Below are 13023 nucleotides of genomic sequence, written 5' to 3'. Positions count from 1 at the left end.
TAGTATTTTTTTTTTTTTTTTAGATAACACCATTGGGTAATTGTTTATTTTTTAAAAAATATTACGCTTATAATTTGATGATCATGGAAGTTACAAAAAAAAGTATCTGGATATTATTCCAATTTTGTAATGTGTTGCGAAATGTGAATTTCATTATCGTATTTATTAATGCTCAAATAGTATTACCCAGTAGTGTTATAGTTCCCTTTTGTTTTTTTAATAATATAATAGATTCTTGCAAACTTGAGTTTCTTGAGTAAAAAAAAAAAATAGATAAATAAATAATAGCTCACGTGTGTTGGCAAACATGAACTAATACTAGTAAAACGAATTAGTGTAGTTGGTGGTAGACTACAGACACAATGTAAAACGCTAAGATTCAGACACAACTCCTTAGACCTTAGTTTAACGTTTACTTGTACCTAATGAGAATTTCTTTCTTGAAAGTTTGTAATCGCACACCATAATAATAGTTGGTAGTTATTATTACACAAAAATCGTTCGTTCCAAATTTATTGATATACCTGTTGGTCGTCAGACATGAAACCACGTGTAATTTCTTATTTTTTCTCTTTTAACATTATATAAAAAACATAATAATACACAATACTGTTAAGAATTTTAGTACGAAGTAACGTGAAGAACTGAAATAAATATTACATTTATAATTACTGTAAACATTGAAGAGTAGCGTTGTTGTGTTTTGATAATATAATCTTCTCTAAAGTAGTGTTTTTTTTTAGCTATCATAGTGACCAATGGCGTTAAAAATATTAAATTTCTTTTTAGCTTTTAATGATAGTCGATATTCACTAAGAAGAAAAAAAATTGCTTTTAATTGATTGATACGAAAATCGCTTGACGGTCATATATAGGCATGTGACTTAATAGTAATTGAGTAAGAAAAGAAATAATTAAATGCAGTCAATTCCGAAATTTTACTTGTATTTAATTTGCTGACTAACGTGTGCAACATAGTACTAATGTACAATTATTAAACTACAAAGGTTAAACAACTATGGTTAAATAAATATAAAATTACAAATTTCACTAAGTACGTATTATGTGCAAATTAACGGTTCAAATTAATCTTGTGTTTGACATCAGTGAACAAAGTTTATTTTTAGTGTAGAATTTCGGGAGTTATAAAACTGCATTCATTTTTATGAACATAAACAACAATCGACGAGATCTGATTAATATAATTAATTTTGGTATAATCTTGCAACGTGGTGTAATAGCTAAACAAACTATAAGTGTTACTTTTGTGTCAAGCTCTTTGAACTCCACAATGGCAAACACCTACCATTGAATATGAAATAAAAGTAACCTTGACTGAAACAAAAGAACAGACGAAATCTTTAAACAATATAGAATGAAAAAAAACCAAGATGTCATGTTAACTATTTATTCTTATATTTTGGTCTGTGTAAGTTTGGTTATGCCACACTTTTATTTGGTAAATATATTTGTTGATCTATTTGAGAGAACTATAGCTATTATCATTGACTCTATATACTTAGTACACAGATTATTATGCATTGTAAGAGTTAAACAGTTGTCAATTTGAAGGTTGTTTTTTAGATTTAAAAAAAAAACAGATCATGAAGTTTACTAGAATAAAAGCTTATTTTGTTATTTAAGTGGATTCCATGCGGTCTGTTTTTAAGGAGTTTTGATAAAAATTGGTTTTAATAAATTTCGACCATGTCAAATAATTTACCGGTTAATTTGTATAAGCTTCAAGGTATAATTTCTTCTATGAACAAAAGCTATTTTGATTATTTTAGATCAAAAAGCCAGATAAATGTCGACTTTACTATGTCATGTAGGAAGACAATTTGCATTTAACATTTTCATTTTCTTGTAATTAAATACATTTATTTGTAATTTTTTCAATATTAAAACCCAATTATTTTACATTAAAAATCTGTTTTCTACATAACCTAGTAAAGTTGCTAAAAAAACTAGTATATCTTTACAGAATTGAAATCGGACCATACTAAGTAGTCGAAATTTTGTCTGGCTCTTTGGTCCAAAACGACAAAAAAACAAACCTACCTAACCATTTTTTTGGTGTTTCATGTCAAACAACCATTGTCTAAATAAAACAATTTTAAAGAAAATTTTTTAATTTTATACTTGTTGCAATTTGTGAGTGTCACTTTAAAAATAAAAATAGGTCGTAATATTTTCAACTGATTGAATACTGATCAGGAAATAATTTAGAAGGACTTCCTAGAGTAAAGCTGTACAGAAACAGATAAATGACGATGCCATTTATACGAATTCGATGAACTTGATTTGAAATATCGTTTTAGATAAGTATGTACATATTATTTTCCATATAATCGTTTTAGATAATTTGTACATACAAAATACAATCTACAAAAAAAAAAATGTATATATTTAACTTAGTATAAATAATTAAAAAAATGTATTCTGTTAGACATCGACGGGAATGAAAACTTATTTTGTGCCTAACAGTAAAGTATTAAGTGCTTATATAAATACTTAAGTAATCTATTTATGCAATTTCGACAAACTGCACTTTACTTTAATAGTGCTATACTATATATGTATATTGTATGTATACACGGCGTGTAAATTATAAACGGCAAACTGACTTAATGATATTAAACACAAATTTCATCTAACCGTATTACCCTGCGTGTTTCGCTGCCTGATAAAAATACAGTAGGTAAAAGTACACAGGTATGATTGACCATTCACAGGTGGAGTGGCCTTAAGTCAATTCTTATAGATTGGTCAAGTCGGTCTGGCTAAACCTTAACAGTCGACGGTCGTTAAGTTAAAATTATAGCCATATAATAATAATAAATGTTAAATAACAGTCAACAAGTCACACGTTATTATTATAGTAAAAAAAAAATGTACAATTTTAATTTTCCAATAAAAAGCATATCCTAAACGTTACGCAACTGTATAGGTACGGTAAAACGTTTTTGCAAGCGGTTTTACTTTTCACGTTGAACGGATTAAACATTATAATATATTACTCATACGCCAATAATATAATAATGATAAAAATTGCAAAATGCAAAACGAATTGTCGTGTACCTAGTTATTAAATATATATTGTACCACAGCTCACAGGAGAACCGTTTTTTTACCTTTGGTTTATGACCCCCTTCCTCCCGTTGATTTTTTCCGATATTAAACTTGATTTCAATATTGGGCAGTTAAAAACTACATTGTTTTTTAGTTTTAAAGGAGTCTTTTAAAAAAAAAAAAATAATGGTATGCCAAGATTACTATTTTATATTTGTGCGGTTTTACCTGTACGTAGAAAATAGACGTGAAGGTTAATTTTACGAGAATGATTTGTAAAATATAAATAACAGATTTTTCAAAAAACATGTAGCTAATTTTTTTTTAACTCGATTATAACCGCGATATTGTGACTTGTCGATATTTACTGTTAGGATTTTTATTACTCAGTTATAATGTATCCAAAAGATCTTTGACCTCCCACAGTGTTTTAATCGGATCAGTCTTTTTGTTATATTATATGGTTGTACGGCATTATTATGTTTGTAGACTTTTGTTGTATCGTTTTGTGGTAGACTATCGAGTGTTTATGTTTCTGCTGTCTGTTACGATGTTGCTTATTAGATCATTTGGTTTGTTCTGAATTTTCATGATTTCTGCAGTACCTACCCACGAGCGAGGAGTCTGAATATTATCTGAATTTATTATAGAGGCGGGTATTAAAAGCGCTTGGATTCAAGCAGACCTAGAATATTGTTTACGGAATTAATCCACAATTGATTTTCAATAGAAATAATGTCATAAGGGAACAATCGAAGTCGCAATAATTACTTTATCATTATTATTATTATTATGCTATTAAATCGTCAACACGAGCTACTTGTATACAAAAATTGGGACGCGTTTTACTCGATTGTCTGAAGTGTTTGTTTTGCCGGATCGTATTATTGTCTGCCAAAACACTGAAATATAAACTGGTATTGAATTTGTCCGCCTTTTAGTTGATTGTTACGAGTACGAGTATTTGTCTTGGCCGAAGCACATTATTATTATTGTTTTTATATTTTTTCAATACTTACCTAACGGTTCCCGGGGGATCAATTATCTAAATGAAAATTTTTGTATGTGTGTGAAAAAAAACTCGTTATCATCCTCGCCAACGCGGATCTAGATTAATTCCGGTACAGTAATGTACAACAAGATGTGTACTAACGCCGTCGTTGGCGAAATCAAATTTGTCAAAATAAAAAAATTTACCTCGTCCGCAGACTACCGTGTTAGTGTAGGTATTATTTATTGAAACCGTTTTACTCCGTACTCGGTAATTTATCCTTCTCGAAAATGAAACATACCGTTAAGTGTAATCCATGTATATTATCTTATACTATAATAACCGATTAGGATATTATGGATCTTGCGCAATATCATAAACGGATGTTTTTTAACGGACAACTTTCAAAATAAAAAACTACACCGTTAAAACATTAGTTTTCAATTATTGGTTTCTCCCTTTCGCATGCTTTTGGGTGCCGATAATCAATAAATTACTTTCAATAGAATGATGTATGCAAATATTATACAGGTGTCCCACGAAGATGTTACTTTTATCTTTTATATTATTATCTATCTCCCAGGGAAATTTATATTATTTCATTTTTTTTTCTAAATAAATCGTAAGACAAAGAAAAGAACGAATAGTTTTCTTTTTGAGTATAGAACCATACATGTAGTTTTTTTTAGTCTTAGAAAAAATCACGATGGCCACTTAAAGTCAAAGTTTTGACTGGTCGATACGTGTTTTGAAAAAATACATATGAGTTATTACCTGTAACGAAAAATATTTTTTTATATGGGCACTACTTTACCGCATTTCTCTTCCTCGTCTTACCTCGTTTATACGCCTCAAAATTACTTTACTAGGCCTAAAGTTTAACAAATTCATACTTTTCTTTTCAAATATCGAGAAAATTACGTTAAAAGTTTACATTATTTTTAACTTTAATATATGGCACGCTATATTTTCGAGAAAAAAAAATATCAAAATAATAGTATTATATTATAAATAAATTTTTAAATTTATTTGATAGAGTGAAAAACAAAACAAAATACCATTAACTATTTTTCATAAAATAGTTAATGGTAGAAAACCCCGAAAAATCCAATAAACGCGTTTACTGAAAATTATTTTTGTTAATATTTCTTACTTTTTACCACTTTAAGTTATACAAATTCCTAAAACTCTTATAATTTTCAATCTGCTTCGTCTCTACTTTGTCAGGTCCACAATGTGCTGGATGTCTGCTGAACCATAATTTTGGCATAGCAAAATTATGCAAACTTTTTTCATATGTCTATTTATAAAACAATTGTTTCATAGATGCATACCAAGAAATGTATATAATACAGGTATAATATAAATGGTAACCTGTATGATTGGAACTATGTACGATAAAAAATATTAAAAAACTCTGTAACATAAAAAAAATTACTGTTTTAATGTATAGGTTTATTATAGCGGTTTTAAACGTGTAGCACCATTAACGATTTTATTATTGTACTGATTGGCTTAAACGATAAGCGATTTATTATCATCTTGTAAACTGCTTACAAATGTATGTGTGTCGCATTAAATGACCAAATAAAATAATATGAGTCAAGTCAGAAGCCTTCTCAAATTTGTCCATCTCGTGGATCTTTAACCTTCAGGAAAACCTTCTCAAAGCCGATTAGTTTTTTTTAATCTAGCGTTGGTAAATATACTATTATCAATATATTTGTAAATGACATTTTTTACGGGCTTATTAAATAGCTTTTGTTGTTGGGATATCCATAAATTAACAACAGGGTTATATTAAGATTAGGCCGTTTTTAAATTAGGGTTTTAAAAATGTAAATTATATCTTATTTACAATTAATATCGTATTTGGCAATAACTACGCTGTACCTAACTTAACCTGATAACGACCAGTTTCAATTGTTATGTATAAGATAATATAATTATTGTCATGATGACTGAATTGCGATTGGTGGTAATTTGAAAATTATGATTAAACAAAATTAATATCGCGGTTAGTCCTAACAAATTTTTCGAACGAATAACTACATAGAAAAATTCATATACTTTATTTTGAGATATGAGTATACATTAAAAGATTAATGTACATAGTTACCACTTACCATCGCTTAATACTATGACTTATGATGTGGAGTTTGGTTTTTGACAACTTATTGTCAGGATGATTACCAAAAACACTGTCTTACGACCCTATTAACATAAATATAAAAAAACCCATACCTTAATTCTAGTAAACAATATTTACTCGACAGTAACGATGATGATACAAAAAATACAGAGAAAAACAATACCTACACAAATACAAATTTCACATAAAACCGAAATCAGTGAGTCATTGATAGTCGTCGGGGTAAACCTATTGTAATACGCAAGTATTTTTTTAAAAAATATATGCGTTTATCGGTTAACATAGCTAATACATTTTTTCTTACGGTTTCCTAATTATATTTTGCTATGACTCATTTTAAACTGTTTACGTTACCGGTTGAATTAAAAAAAAAAAACTAAATCAAGTTCTAAAGCTCAACTCTAGATACAAATTAGCTCTCCTACCTTGTGATTGAGGAGGTACATTTGCCCACTCTATAAAAACGCATTGTGAAATAATTGTCCCCCTTTGTTCCAAACTAGCTTACTCTCACACGATACCGATTATTATTAACTGTTTACTCTTATTTGTTGTTTTTTTTTTATAATATCCGCCGAATTTGAGTCCATATAGTTTCGTGCGCGAACCGTATACGATTTTCCTTGAACACGATATCCACTTTTGTTTCGAATGCACTTAGATTTTGTAAAACAATCATACGGCCTTCGAGTGTAATCATAATTGATATCCTTGGACTGTACACAAACAACAGCTTATAGGCAACCGACGAGAGATTTAAAAAACAAACTTGCCCGGCGCTTTTCGATTTTTCTTTCAGCCATCAATCCAAGTGGATTCGTGAAGATTTTTCGATACACTTATATTATATACCGCCCAACGCCTTCCACCTAGCCAAAGAGAACAAACATAAGCGGGGGGTAGTGTAGGAAGTGATTTTGTAAGGTCAGATGCGACAGTACATAATATTTATCTTAACAGCTATGAAATGCGGGAAGGGATTTTGAATCAACAACATAATAGACGGATTGAATCTTCCCTTTCCCGATCCAGCCTGTATGAATTAAACTGGTCAAAAGTGTACCGAGAGTCGTTACCAGTGCTTTTACCGGTAAGAGAGAGAGAGAGCATTTTTTATCCTCAAGCTTTTTTAAAATACCATTGTTTGTTAATGTTTTTTCGTGTGCTTGCAAAAAAGTAGATCTCATTTTATGCAAGGCATTTTTTTTCTCTTCATAAATTATGTATTATACTTGCTCTTCTGCACCGACGTTCTTTTTGCGAGAGCCCTCAGTCGGAAATAAAAATTATATAACATAAAACATAAAAATACGTTGATGATCATGAAAACGCTCTATCCGGTTTTCGAGCCTCTCTGTTGGTGACAACGAATGAGATTTTTCATACTTATTCCGCAAATTGAGCGAATGGCAGCTTATATTGTTCGGCCGGGCAACAACAGCAATCCGATTTAACGCGTTTGCGTTTTATATGCAAATGTTTCACGATTTCGCATTTCGATCAACATATTTTATGTCTCCACTCGGTTTGCTCGATATAGCATTGATAATAAATAATGCCGTTGTAATAGGTGACGTTTTAACTAGCAAAGGTTTAGTCTGGTGGATGGTAATTTTGGACATTGAATTCGATTAAATTTAGAAACGTCCTTACGCCTTAGAATACCTACTGGAAGTGAAATCGAAGTAAAAATAATTTCTCAGAATAAAAATAACAATAAACATTATGTAATCATGTTTATCTATTGTTAATCCAAAAAAAAATAAAAATAAAAATAGACAACCGGCGGCTATTAAGTATATTGACGTCATACGTCGGCGACATCGAGCCCGCCACTGGGGAAGTCTTGTCTGTGATTATTTCCAAATTTGCTTCAGTGTTCATAGCCAGCTAAATGCATTAGGTAAGTAATTGTTTTGAATTAACCCAGCCTGGTATACCTAGTATAATCGGTAGCCGACACCCCAAATAATGTGATGCTACCCCATTGCATTGTTTTGCGAATATTCGTTTTCTTTTAGATGCAATGGCTCGATTGACTATTATACATTTTGTTTTTAAAACAAATTACCGAATTTTTTACTTACCTCAATTGTCGTTAGCCAAAGAGAGGCACAACTTTATTTTATAAAGCGGGCTGTGTTTAACCGAGGTCATCATATGACCCAGTACACGTGACAATTAATATTCGATACTGTTCATGTAAACAATATGAAATAAAAATAACTACAATAACAATAGTAATAAACAATAATGAAAGTTTTCTTATAGAATTTCAATAGAATGACTATTGGTTTTTTTTTTTTGTATAAAATATATAAAACTTAATTTACGATACAGAAAAATAATTTTTTTTCGTTCATCATTTTTATTAGAAAATATTAATTAAGTTCTGTTGCATCCTATCTGGCGAGAGGCAGGTAATATTTGTTTTTTATAACTAAAATGCAATTTAGTCAAATCATATTTTTTTGCGTGTTTGAAGAATAATTTCAGTAAAAGCTTAAAAGTAGCGGGAAAAGTCCTTCCTTAAAAAAAATTGAAATTTTCTTTCTTCGGATATAACTTGTTTTTAATTTTTTTCTCTTAATCTCCTAGTGAAAATTTAAAATAAAATTGTTTTACTTGTGTACTCATCACTGAATGCCTTAAAGGAACTAATGTGACATTGATATTTAAAAAACAGGTAGATAAAAAACAAGTGGTATTGTGCGAACATCAATTATATGTTCTACCAGTACATAATAATACGGCATCGTCTATGAACATAATAAATGACTTGCGTACATGTACTTTTGACACAATTTGCTGAACTCCAGAGTTGTGGTATAGTGCGAATCGTGTTTTTTTTTATAGTTATTTTAGATTTTTTTATAACGGGCCAAATGTGTTTAAGCGGTTATGTATTATCGATTGTGGCCAATTTACACTATGACCCTGTAAATTTAGTTAATCATCATTTGATTCATTTTTCTGGCACAATGTGATCCTGATTTTTTAGTAATTCCTACTCAAATTTCACCCTATTAAGGTTGATTATATTATATACACGGTTTATTTTGTTTATTAATGTTTGTAGACTTTCTGATATAAAGTAACTTAAACGTTCCAATTATTAGCATTACAAATTTCCTTCCCTAATTCTTTAAATTATTACTCTAAACATTATAATAGGTAGTTACTATTTAATCAATTATTACCTGTTGTCATCCAAGACATTCTGATTTCTCGTTTGCTCTGATGCTGGTTTTGAAATTTAGCAAATGCTATCCAGCATGTATGGGTGTCTCTTAAAAAAGTTGATGAATCAAGAGAGGGGACGTTTTTATAAAAAATTATTGTGAAATTTAGAGATTTGATATAAAAATAATGGAAGAAATTCTACAAAAAAAAAAAGTTATTACAAGAGTTATTGGCTGGATTATAGTCACACTGTATAATATCAACTTTAATTGACCAATATACTATTATGTACGTGAGGTTAGTGTTTAGACTTTATTTTTCTGTTTTTGAGCGGGCTTGACAGCTCTTTGTAATGGAAATTAAAACATTTCCTTTCTTTTGCACGTCTGGGTATGAACAATTAGTATAAATATTAACAAAAACATATTTTTGTTCGTACATTGTTTAGAACCAGTAACGTGGCGCGAGTCGGAAAGACAATCGAAAAACCTGTACGTCTTGTGTAATTTGTTGTTGAAATCAATTAAAACCAAATGCTAATTGCTGCTCTACAGTTGTCGTTGTATGTACCGTTGTCACATTTATTCTTATAAACGCTTCGCCATAGATTAGAGCCTAATAATTTTACCCGTATCCACTAGTTTTTGAGTATCAGTAAAAATTTAGGCGAGTGTACATACTAGTAACTTTACTTTGGAAGTTAAGTAGAGCAATATTTGTGGTTGAAATTTGCAGTTTAGATGAACATTTTTTTTTGTACTTTCGATTTTTGTTGGCACACGCAGTTAACGTTACCGTAGCGCCTTAAGCGTACCTATACCTACGTTGTTTCGAATGTTTTTTTGTATTCCCGGTAGTATGTATATAAATCCTATTGAATAGGTATAATAGCGCAGATGCACTCACACATGCGGCGGCCGCGTACTTACACCTCGGTCGGCCGATCGCTGTGTAATTGGTCGGCCTTGGGAAGTTTTTTGTTTGCCCGTGGCCCGTCAAATATTGACAGAGGACATGCCGAAGGCAAAGTACTTATGGTGTGGAAATATACTATATTATTTGTTCTCCGACAGATAGCTGGTGTCGCATAAAAGACGGTTATTTGGAGTTTTACTCATCCGTCATTGCGGACCCGGACGTTTGTGTTGCTCATAGATGGGCATTTTATTGTTCTAACACATCTTCGCGAATCAATGGTAATTTAACGGCGGAAGTGATTAATACCGGACAAAATAATTGCATTGTCTGTACATACTGTTACAAAATAATTATGAACCTATAGTGAAATATTGCTATGGCACTTGGCCAGTAGGTAAAAATAATAATACTTAACAATCATTTTGGATCATTTCGTATGGTTTTTGATTTTCGTTTATCGTTTACATAATTCCATTTTATTAAGCACGAAGAAAATGTATAAAGCTCTGTCAAAATATGTTTTGCCATTAAATTTAATTAATCGACAATTGTCATATTTCATTGATAAACTTGACCCGGGTCTGGACAACAATTTTATACTTACAAAGGCATTTTAACGTTAAAGTTAACTAAAGCGATAATAGTTGTAAGACGTTGGGAATAGTGTAGTTTAATAATACCTTCAGTTGCGTCTGATGACGCAGTCACACGTCACAGTTCTTGGAATTATTTTGTCTTTGTCGTGTTCGCTGCAGATCAGAGCCCACATGTTTTTTTTCGAAAGTTTTTACAATTTTATAAATTATAAGAACTTGATAGCTATATTATAATATTATATACTAAATAAAGATCAGGCCTAAACAGTCGTCTGAAACAAACGCATTAAACAACAGGGAAAATATAAGATTGTCAAACTATACATTTAGAGTTGTCCCTAATGTTATTTCGATTTTTTTCACAGAATAACATACATATTATTTTTAAAAAATCAGAAAAAGGTGCTTAATGGGTCGACAAGTTCCCTCTTCTATAAGTGTCGATGCCCTGAACTATATTAAAATGATTAAACTTAATTTTTGTTTAATTTAGAAACTTTCGGGCCACTTAACAATTTTGAATAACACTACTCATTTCATTACATAAAATTTGTACTACTACTAGAAATTTTTTATTGAAAAAACGGCTTTTAAAAAATTTAAACCGCAAAATTAAAAAATAAAATAAAAATATTTTACGGAGGCAGCGGATACTGTTGCTGTTTTTTTTTTTAAAAAGAAATTGAGGAGCTATTCCTTCTCTTCTCAACTCAATCACTGTGATTATATTAAATTATAAAGTCGGATGTGTGGTTGGACAACCCAAAGTTATGTATTTATATGGAGCTAAATAGATATAGAGTTGTGTGGAGGCGTGAAGAATAGGCAAATTTGAAAAGAGCTGGATTATTTTTCACTTTTTAGGGTCACAAAACAGTATGAAAAATAAAGAGAATTGTACATTTTATCAATTATATTTACTGTTTCAATCGTTAAAGATGATACCGTCCAATGAACGACCTACCTATTGACTAATTAGTAATGACATTGACATACGGCTAATAATATTGAATATAGTCAGCTACCTACCGGTATAATTCTTTTGGTAATCTAATCATCTTTCGTATCTGAGTTAATACGATTTTCCTTTTACAATGGAGTCTTGCATTCTTTATATCCGGACCTAGAAACTGAATTATTCGAATTAATTGTTTGTTTTTATCGGATAATATCGCTTAGTGTCTTGAACATAATTTATCTTATTGTTATTAATTATTTATTAATTTATATGTTTCTTAATTAATATTTAATTACAATTTTATTTAAGTAATACCTAATTATTTGTTAACTTATTAACCACTGTACAGTTATCTTCATATAAACGTATTTTAATAAGGCTAAATGTCGTCGAAAAGGTTCGCCCACATTATGCTAAAATACAAATAATTTTTTTAAACTAAATCATAGTAAAAAGTATGAGCAAGTATAATAAAGTACTTTACAGTAATCAAATAAAAATGTGCGGGATCGAAACGGTCGTTAGTTTAAGAGGTTATAATTTGTCGGAAAGTGATTGATTCACTGTTTAAGGCTAGGCGATACGATTTCTTGGTACTGATTTTGTTACTTCCTCCAAATCCAGCACACGCACGCAATAGGATTGAAATTACTTCAATTGGTGGAAGTAAATAAATCACTTTTGGGTTTTATACTGTACCGGTTTATACTGTAGTGGGATTTTAGCTATGTTGGTTTATCCTCTGCTGAGTATTAACATTTTTTAAACAGGCAAAATTTTATTTATTTTTTGGTAAAACATTACGAAAAAAAACAAATTCTTTTCAATTTATTTCTTGTTATGTTTATGCTACTCATATTATATACTAATAACGTTTTTGCAGAACTGATTTACTTGGTATGTGAAATAAAATAATTAAACGGTATAAAATTTGCGTAACCAATGAATTTTCTTTTTAAGCTTAACGACCCGTTAAGAACCAACGTTGTGTCCCCCGAATGCAATTTTAATAATACAATTAAAAATTGGTGCGAATTTTCGGGTTTTATGCCTTTAAAAAATATATATATAACTGGACGACTTTAAAACTCCATAACAAGTTCATGAAAAACAATGTCTGAAATTTTTGAACTTCAAAAACGCATATGTTCAC

This window comes from Adelges cooleyi, unplaced genomic scaffold, assembly GCF_023614345.1.
Source record: "Adelges cooleyi isolate 19-005CV unplaced genomic scaffold, UGA_ACOO_1.1 ACOO_flye_CR_arks_rails_tigmint_CR_PRNA_574, whole genome shotgun sequence".
NCBI lineage: Eukaryota > Metazoa > Arthropoda > Insecta > Hemiptera > Adelgidae > Adelges > Adelges cooleyi.
Note: the sequence above shows the minus strand (reverse complement) of the source record.